Source organism: Pseudorca crassidens, chromosome 8 (assembly GCF_039906515.1).
Source record: "Pseudorca crassidens isolate mPseCra1 chromosome 8, mPseCra1.hap1, whole genome shotgun sequence".
NCBI classification, from domain to species: domain Eukaryota; kingdom Metazoa; phylum Chordata; class Mammalia; order Artiodactyla; family Delphinidae; genus Pseudorca; species Pseudorca crassidens.
The window spans coordinates 71979938-71988176 of NC_090303.1; positions in this window are offsets into that span (position 1 = coordinate 71979938).

Here is an 8239-nt window from a genome sequence, read left to right on the forward strand (position 1 = left end):
CTGAAGGAAATGGTGATATTTAGACTGAAAAAGAAAAGAGTAAAAGAAGAAATACGACACTTAGGTTTAGACATTTTGAAAGTTGTCATGAAATAAAAGGAACAGAACAATTTTGTTTCATATAGGAAGACCTAGACTAGGGATAATAGGAGAAAAGATAAAATTAGTGTATGATTTATTGGATCATCACTTTGTACGCAGCACTAGATGATGCCTTACAAATAATTAGTAATTAATATTATCATGATTCTTTGAGATTTTTCTTTTATACCTCTTTATCAGGACACTTATGTCAGTGAAGTCAAAAACAAAAACATGCTCGGATTCATACAGATAGTGAATGGTGAAGCTGGAACTTGGCCTTGGGCCTTCTCCATAGCAAATGTTCTTTTCTCTACATCCTGATACCTCTTGATTTTAGCTTAATATAAAACGTAACTTTTTAACATCTAAAACTGCCTTACCTGGTGAAGTAGTGTACTTCCTATAATAGGAACTGTTACTGAAGAGGTCCCTTAGGTGGGATTCTTGCACTGTGTGGAGTGTAACCTCTAAGGTCTCCTATAATCCTAAGAGACTGCAATTTTCACTAACTGAATTAGGAAGTCTTAGTCTATGGCACCCTACCCAATTATTAGCACAGTTTACTTCATAGGATTAGCAAGTCATCACCTATTAGAGATCTGGACCCTGCAGGATTTGGAAGCCTGTTCCATAAATGGGCAACCCTGAAATAGAATGAGAGTACTGCATTAGACACCAAAGGGAAGTGAGCTAGCCTCAAAGGAAAACTTCACCTAGTTCACAGCTTTGACTAGGACTAGATTGCAACTGAATACATTTGGTGTAGTTTTCATTTTCCAAAATGAAATCAAGACTAATATTTTAGGCTCAGCAAGGTTGAAAAAAATCTCTTGCAATAACAGGGATTTTTGTTTTGACTCATTTTGTAAATATCTCCTCAAACAGGACACAAACAGGATATTTCACATTTCACATTGCTTTTATCTATCAGTAATGCCTGGTGTTTCCACATTAGGTAAAATTATCAAAAAGCTGCACATCTTCAGTTGAATAAGTGGTTCTTTTCAGTTGATAAAACTTAACACATGCCCTTAAACCTTAGTTTTATGTCTGTTATGAGTTTTTAAATCAAACTAAAATGAATTTTTAAGTCATTTAAAAAAATCTAACTGTGGAATTTAACACTAAATTTTTAGTGGTTAAGTATTTCATAGTTTGGTTTTGTGCTGGATGATGAAGTACCTCTTTTTATTGGTTTTACATTTATATGCCACTAATAACAACCAGTGACTAGTTTTGACATGTCATTGGATTGATTCAAAGAAGAGACTCATCAGCTTTTGCTACATCATTTATAGCATTAATTTTATTTACTTACCTTCTCTTCTGCAACTTTAAGTGATCCCAGTTGCTGTAGTTTCTCATCATTTCATTTGTAAGTTCTGGCATAGCTTCAACCACACTGTTCTTGGCCTCTTAATTACATCTCCTAAGTAAGATGGGCGACACTGAGGTTAGGCCTCACTTAGCTAATGAGATTGGACTAAATCATGGCCCCCAGAGTACTTGGTTTGCTAATTTCTTAAAATTAGTAGTACTTGTTTAAAAACTTTAAGAGGAATGTAAAAGAGAGAAAATTAAGGTAGTTTGCCTTTAGTTCCACTTGAGTTTGGGAACCTGGCATTAAAGAGGCCAACTAGAATCTAAATGAATATTAACAATTAATGAGCAGAAGACAGAATGGGGAACAATCTTCAGAAAGACTATCAATGATTTTTGTACTTTCTACCATTCTCCAAACTTTAATTTGTGAGGACATGTTTCATCACACTTTCAAATTAGCCTAGATTCTATAATTTTTTCTTTTTCATTAACTTTGCCTGCAAGGTATACAGCTGCCACATATTTCATGTAACAATTTTATGCTATCAATTCACATATAATAAAAGAAAACTAGTATTCTTATAAACCCAGCACGTGGACACACATACACAGACATATATACGTAGTGACTTAGTAACAAAATATTTCTGCAAAGATCATTAGCAATATATCATGCTGATGTTATTAAAGTATAATAAATAATGTTTTATTATTGATATTTATATATTAAAACACTAAACTACATGTATGAAAAATAAAGTCATGTTGCTGTCCTCAAATATGCAAATGATTTCACCAGTAGAAGCAGTATCAATATAAGTAGCATGAAGCTAGAAACAGCATTATCATTCATTTAATCAACAAATATTTATTGATTCTTTACTAAATGCTCTGCTAGGTCATGGGAACATATTGATGAATAAAACTTTTCCTGTAATTAAAAAGCTTATATTCCTGAAAGGAAACAGAAATAAACAGATGATTTCTAAAATCATGGGGTTTAACAGTTATTCTCAAAGAGTGGTTTGCAGACCAGTAGCATTAGTGACTCCTGGGAACTTAGACGTGAAAATTCCCGGTTTGCACTACAGACCCACTGAATCAGACTCTCTCCAGATGATTTTGATAAAGTTTTGAGAACCACTGTACTATAATTTTAAGTAATCCAAAGTGAGTAAAATACATGACTAGAGATGCAGTTGCTTAGGGGACCTTTAATGGTATTACACAGGAAGCGTCAGGTCTCTCAGAAAATGATGATCCATTTTCAGTTCCTTCCTCTGGTGGGATAAGACTTTTCCTGACAATGGGACTAGGGTCTGATGGGGTGAAATGTGCCTTCATCCAATCTGGCAAAATTAGGTTGACAGTCAATGCAGTTACATTGCCTAGTGGTCAAGACAGCACACTAGTTCTCTACCTGTGCAACTCTATATGAACAGAAGTGGACTGAACAGGAGGCATTGGCTTGACTAGTATTGCTACTGCAATCTGAACCAGCACAGTGTCTCAACCTAACATCCCTTCCAAAGATGAAGAAGTGTAGGTATAAATGTAGAGAAAGAGGAATAGTAGCTAATGATAAGAGAAGGAATAAGTGGGTTTTACAATGAGGAAAATCCAATATTATATTGCCTACTCAAGAGACCCATAGCAAGAGATGATACTGTCTCTTAGTTTAATTATGCCACGTATCTGAAAGAATGAAGCTACTCCTGCTTTTGGAAACTATTTTGGAAACTTACAAGGTTGACTAGAAGCCTACAAACCTGAGTAGCATCACTCTGTGAGATGTTTGGTCACATAATATAATTATAGACTGGACTAACTGTTAATGACAAGTGAGAATATAGTAATATGCCAATATCTTTTTACTATTCTTTTCAGGTTATATCTACTGCCATAATGTGATATGTTTTAACACTAACACTGTTGGTAGGATTATAATATGATATTGATGATCAAATATATTGGGAAACTAAGTTAGAACCTCCTCAGGATATAATATGGCTGGAAAATGACTGGCCTGATAAAGAACCACATTTAGTTAACCATCAGCTAATCTATATGCTAAGTAGTTCTACACAAATTTATCACAAGATACAAACAGTGGTAGATCAAAAGACAAAAATATGAAAATGAATATGATGGCTTTATAAGATGGATTAGTTTTTTCTTAAAATCTATTGCTGCCCCTACACTGTCTCCTCCAAATGTTAGGCATATTTATAATGATACTATTTCTCTGTCTGTCATAAATGCTATATTAAGTGGAGATGCTCAAACTTGATTGTTTTGCTGTAGGAGAGCCTTGACCAAAGACTGGTTGTGGCCTAGGTAGTAAAGAATTTGGTCTTGCCCAAGGAGAGGTCTGGATTTAGCCTTCAGTTTCTAGGAAGTAATCTATGTCATACACGATAGAAGTGTCCTTGTTGAGTGTGGGGACTGGTCACACTAGACTTAGGGTGTGACCAGCCACACTCAACTGTCCTAGGAAACAGGCTGGACATGCCAGACAGGCCAGCAGTGTCACTTAGGGTGAGGACTTTGGATCATCCAGTGTCAGTCAAGCGGGAGAATGAGAGTAACCATGTGGGACGTCGGTCAATCCATAATACCTACAGAATGAAGTCCTAAGACAAATTTTGAATTCCCAAACTTGGCTGAGCTTTCCTGGTTGGCAGTACTTCATGCATATTGTCACACATCAACGCTGAGCAAGTAACACATCCTTCTCCATGGGGAGCGGACAATGCAAGCTTCATGTTTGGAACCTTACTGGACTCTGCTCTATGTGTCCCTTCCTTTGGCTGATTTTAATCCAGTTAATTCATATCCTTTTCCTGTGATGAACTGTAACTGTGAGTGTAATAGTTTTCAATGAGTTCTATGAGTACTTTTAGAGAATTATCAAACTTGAGAGTGGTTTTGGGAACACCCTGATCTTGTAATTGGTGTCAGAAATGAGGGTGGTCTTAGAGGTGGCACCCTCCAATTGTGTAGTTGGCCCTAATTCCTTGGAATTCTTAATTTTTTTGTTGTTTATGAATTTCTATGTTTTTTAAATGTGTGAAATTCCCATGTTACATTGTAAGACCTGTGGTTTTGAACAAACAGTTTCTTATATGTATAAAACTCCAAGTGAAAGATTCCATCTAGGCATTTATAGAGGGATATCTGGATTGTGTAGACCTTACATTAAAAAAAAAAAAACAAGAAACTAAAAATTCTGTTGCCCTAGAATCAGCAAGACTGGGAAACAGCTTGTCTGGGCATATTCCATAGCAGTAGGGCAAAGAAGAAAGAGCTGGGCGCCCAGGGGATATGCAATTACTATGCTTGAGGAATGCCACTGGGAGCTTTCCAGGGTTACCATGACATATATGTGTGTGCGTGTGTGTGTATTTGTGTATTCAAATGGCAACTCTACACGAGAGGATCAGCTGTATATCCTAGGGACCTGGTTTTAATGAGTAGCTACAGTATATAACTGCAGTGAGAGCAATTCTTGGCAAGACTTGGGCAAGTCACTTAAGCTTTCCTTGACTTAGTTAATTGGGATAGTATCTACCCTGCCAACTTTAACACTGTTTGTGAGGCTCAAATGACACAATGTCAGACCAATTTATAAGCTGAAAAGTCCCATGTAAAAGTAAGTTACTATATTTCTGTGTCTTTGACAGTACGTCTCTCATTTGCTTTTCTCGCTAGAACCCTAAAACTGCCTCACCCACATGCATTGGAGAAAATTTGTATTGTTCAGTTTCATTCATTTACACTTCTCAGTGGGATTTGATTTGAAGGGAAGAGCTCCTTTAAAGTTTTTAAAACATGTCCCTAAAGCGTTCTGGGAAAAAATGTGACATATGATTAGTACTTATGTAATTTTCTTTTAACTCTATATCCCTTTCTTCCAGCATATTACTTCAATGAATTGTGGCTTTTGTTTGCAGTAAAGTTTTATTTAATAAGTTTTATCCCATACCTATATTCAAATATTGTATTAGATGGCCTAATTCACTTATTAAAGTACGTGTATTCCATACATATTTATTAGGTTCTGTCCATATGTGATATACTTTCTGTGAGGCCTCTAGTGAAAGAAAAGAATTGGTCCCTACTCTCTAGGAGCTTAGAATCTCATGAAGAGAAAACTATTCAGAGAAATACATGGAGATATTTTCCTTAATGGGATATAGGCAAAGTGCAGTGAGAGCTTGGAAGGAACAAGTAAAACTTCCCCCAGGTTAACAAGTCTAGGTAGAGGAGACACTATGGGCATGACAAATTCTGGAAACCCCAAGACTGTAATTTTGAAAAAGGAAAGTCTCAGGGGGCAAGTGAGGAGAAGGGACAAGAGTAGACAAGGGTAAAAAGCAGGCACAATGGCTTTTTGTGCTAAGAAAAGGATTTTTAATTTCATTCTGCATCTGTGCAGAGCTGTTGAAGAATTTTGAATGTGATAGTGATTCCGTCCCAGCCTCTTTGGGTTTTAAAATGCATAATGTGAATCAGTGTCTTATCTGTGAGATCATATTTCTTTTCAATCAAAAAGCTATATGTTCACTAATCATCAGGAAAATGCTAATCAAAACCACAATGAGATATCACCTCACACCTGTCATAATGGCCGTCACCAAAAAGACAACACGTAACAAGTTCTGGCAAGGATGTGGAGAAAGGGGAACCTTAGTGCACTATTAGTGAGAATGTAAATTAGTACAGCTGCTATGGAAAACAGTATGGAGGCCCCTCAAAAATTTAAAATAGAACTACCATACGATCCACAACTCCACTTCTGGGTATTTATCTGAAGAAAACTAAAACAGTAATTCACAAAGATATTTGCACCCGTATGTTCATTGCAGCATTATTCACAATAGCCACGCTATGGAGGCAACCTAAGTGGGCATTGATAGATGAATGGTTAAAGAATATTATGCAGCCATAAAAGAAAGAATGAAATCTTCCCGTCCGTGATAACATAGATGGACCTAGATGGTATTAGGCTAAGTGAAATAAGTTAGACAGAGGAAGACAAATACCATATCATTTCATTTATATGTGGAATCTAAAAAACAAAACAAATGAACAAACATAACAAAACAGAGTCATAAAGAGAACAGATTGGTGGTTGCCAGATAGGAAGGGAGTGGGCAGTGGAAGGGTGGGTGAAATGGGTGAAGGGGATCAAAAGGTACAAACTTCCAGTTATCAAGTAAGTCATGAGGATCTAATGTACAACATGGTGACTATAGTTAATAATACTGTATTGTATATTTGAAAGTTGCTAGAAGAGTGAATCTTAAATGTTCTCACCACAAAAAAGAAATGGTAATTATTTAAAGTGATGGAAGTGTTAACTAACCTTACTATGGTAAGCATTTGGCAATATGTAAGTGTATCAAATCAAAATTATATACCTTAAACTTACCCAATGTCATATGTCAATTATATCTAAGTAAAGTTGGGAAAAATAATTTATCTTAAAAATTCTTGTGAATTTGACATTCTATTACCATAGGTTAATTAGCAATGATATTTTGATTACCAGAAAGTAAAATTGAGGTTCCAGGAAAATGTGTTCTGTTTCTCTTATGCCTTAAGACACCCCCATCCGCTACCCCAAAACACTCACACACACACACACACACACACACACACACACACACACACACACACACACACACACACATACTCACACAAACACTGACTTCTGCCTCAGAGGTTACTTGCTGTTCAGTTTGCACAGCACAGACCTGATCCTTGGCTATGCACTTGGCCTAAAGGCCTCCTCCAAGGTGGCTTTGTCCTCCTGTTACTCTGACCATGGTAAGGCTTTTCTCATCTATCCATTAACTTTCTTTTATAATTACATCATCACACTTCTTTTCTTTGTATTCAAAGCTCTAGCCACTGATCGCCATCTGTATGAAAAGAGCCTCATTTTCCCATTATTATACACACAGTCCAGTCCCTTTATTCTTTTTTTTCTTTCAGCATATACTTTCACTCCCCCTCACCCTTTTTCTCACTCTTATTGTCTATTCTTTTATCATAGTTCCTTTTTGCCTGACAGTGCCTCATAAAATTCACTGGGGTTAAATCCTTTGATGATTCTTCAAGTGCTTTCTCTGCCCAAATTGTATGACATTTTTGTTTTAGGTTAGTTTTACATTTTCACTGGATTCAAAGTCTAGTGAATTTTTCACATTGCTTTTCTAGTACTCTGTGTTTTTCCTGCCCATTCTAATTGCTTGATTATTGAACAAATCTTCTTCAATTAAACCTTTCTAAATTCATCTGGCATGTGCCTTTGGTGGAAGAGAAGGTGAGCATTGCTAGAGGTTAGATCATTAGAAACTGCTGATGGCAACAATGATAAAGTGGGAGAAATACACCACATTTAAATTTTATGTTTTCTTGGGTTTCCTAGATTCTATTTTATCCAACATAAATAAAGAGTTCTCTAATATTATCAAGGTTTGCACTCATTTGGCTTATTGGGATGTTTGGTTGGTTGGTTGTTCGTTCTTCATTAATTTTAAAAATCTGGATGATAAATCCACAGAACTGGATTTATTTTTTAAATGTGACCTAGGACAAATTACTTAACTCCTCTGCCTCTTAGTTTTCTCATGATATTTGGAGAGGACTAAATCACAGGCAGTGTACAAAGCACCAGGTTTATTGCTTGGAATATCTTAAGTGTTCAATAATTATTAGCTTCTTTATGTTTTCTTTTTCCATGAGATTATTATTTTTTTAATGTAAAACATTTAGATTTTAAGAATGCACTTTTATCACTATCTTCAAATTACTTTCATAGATA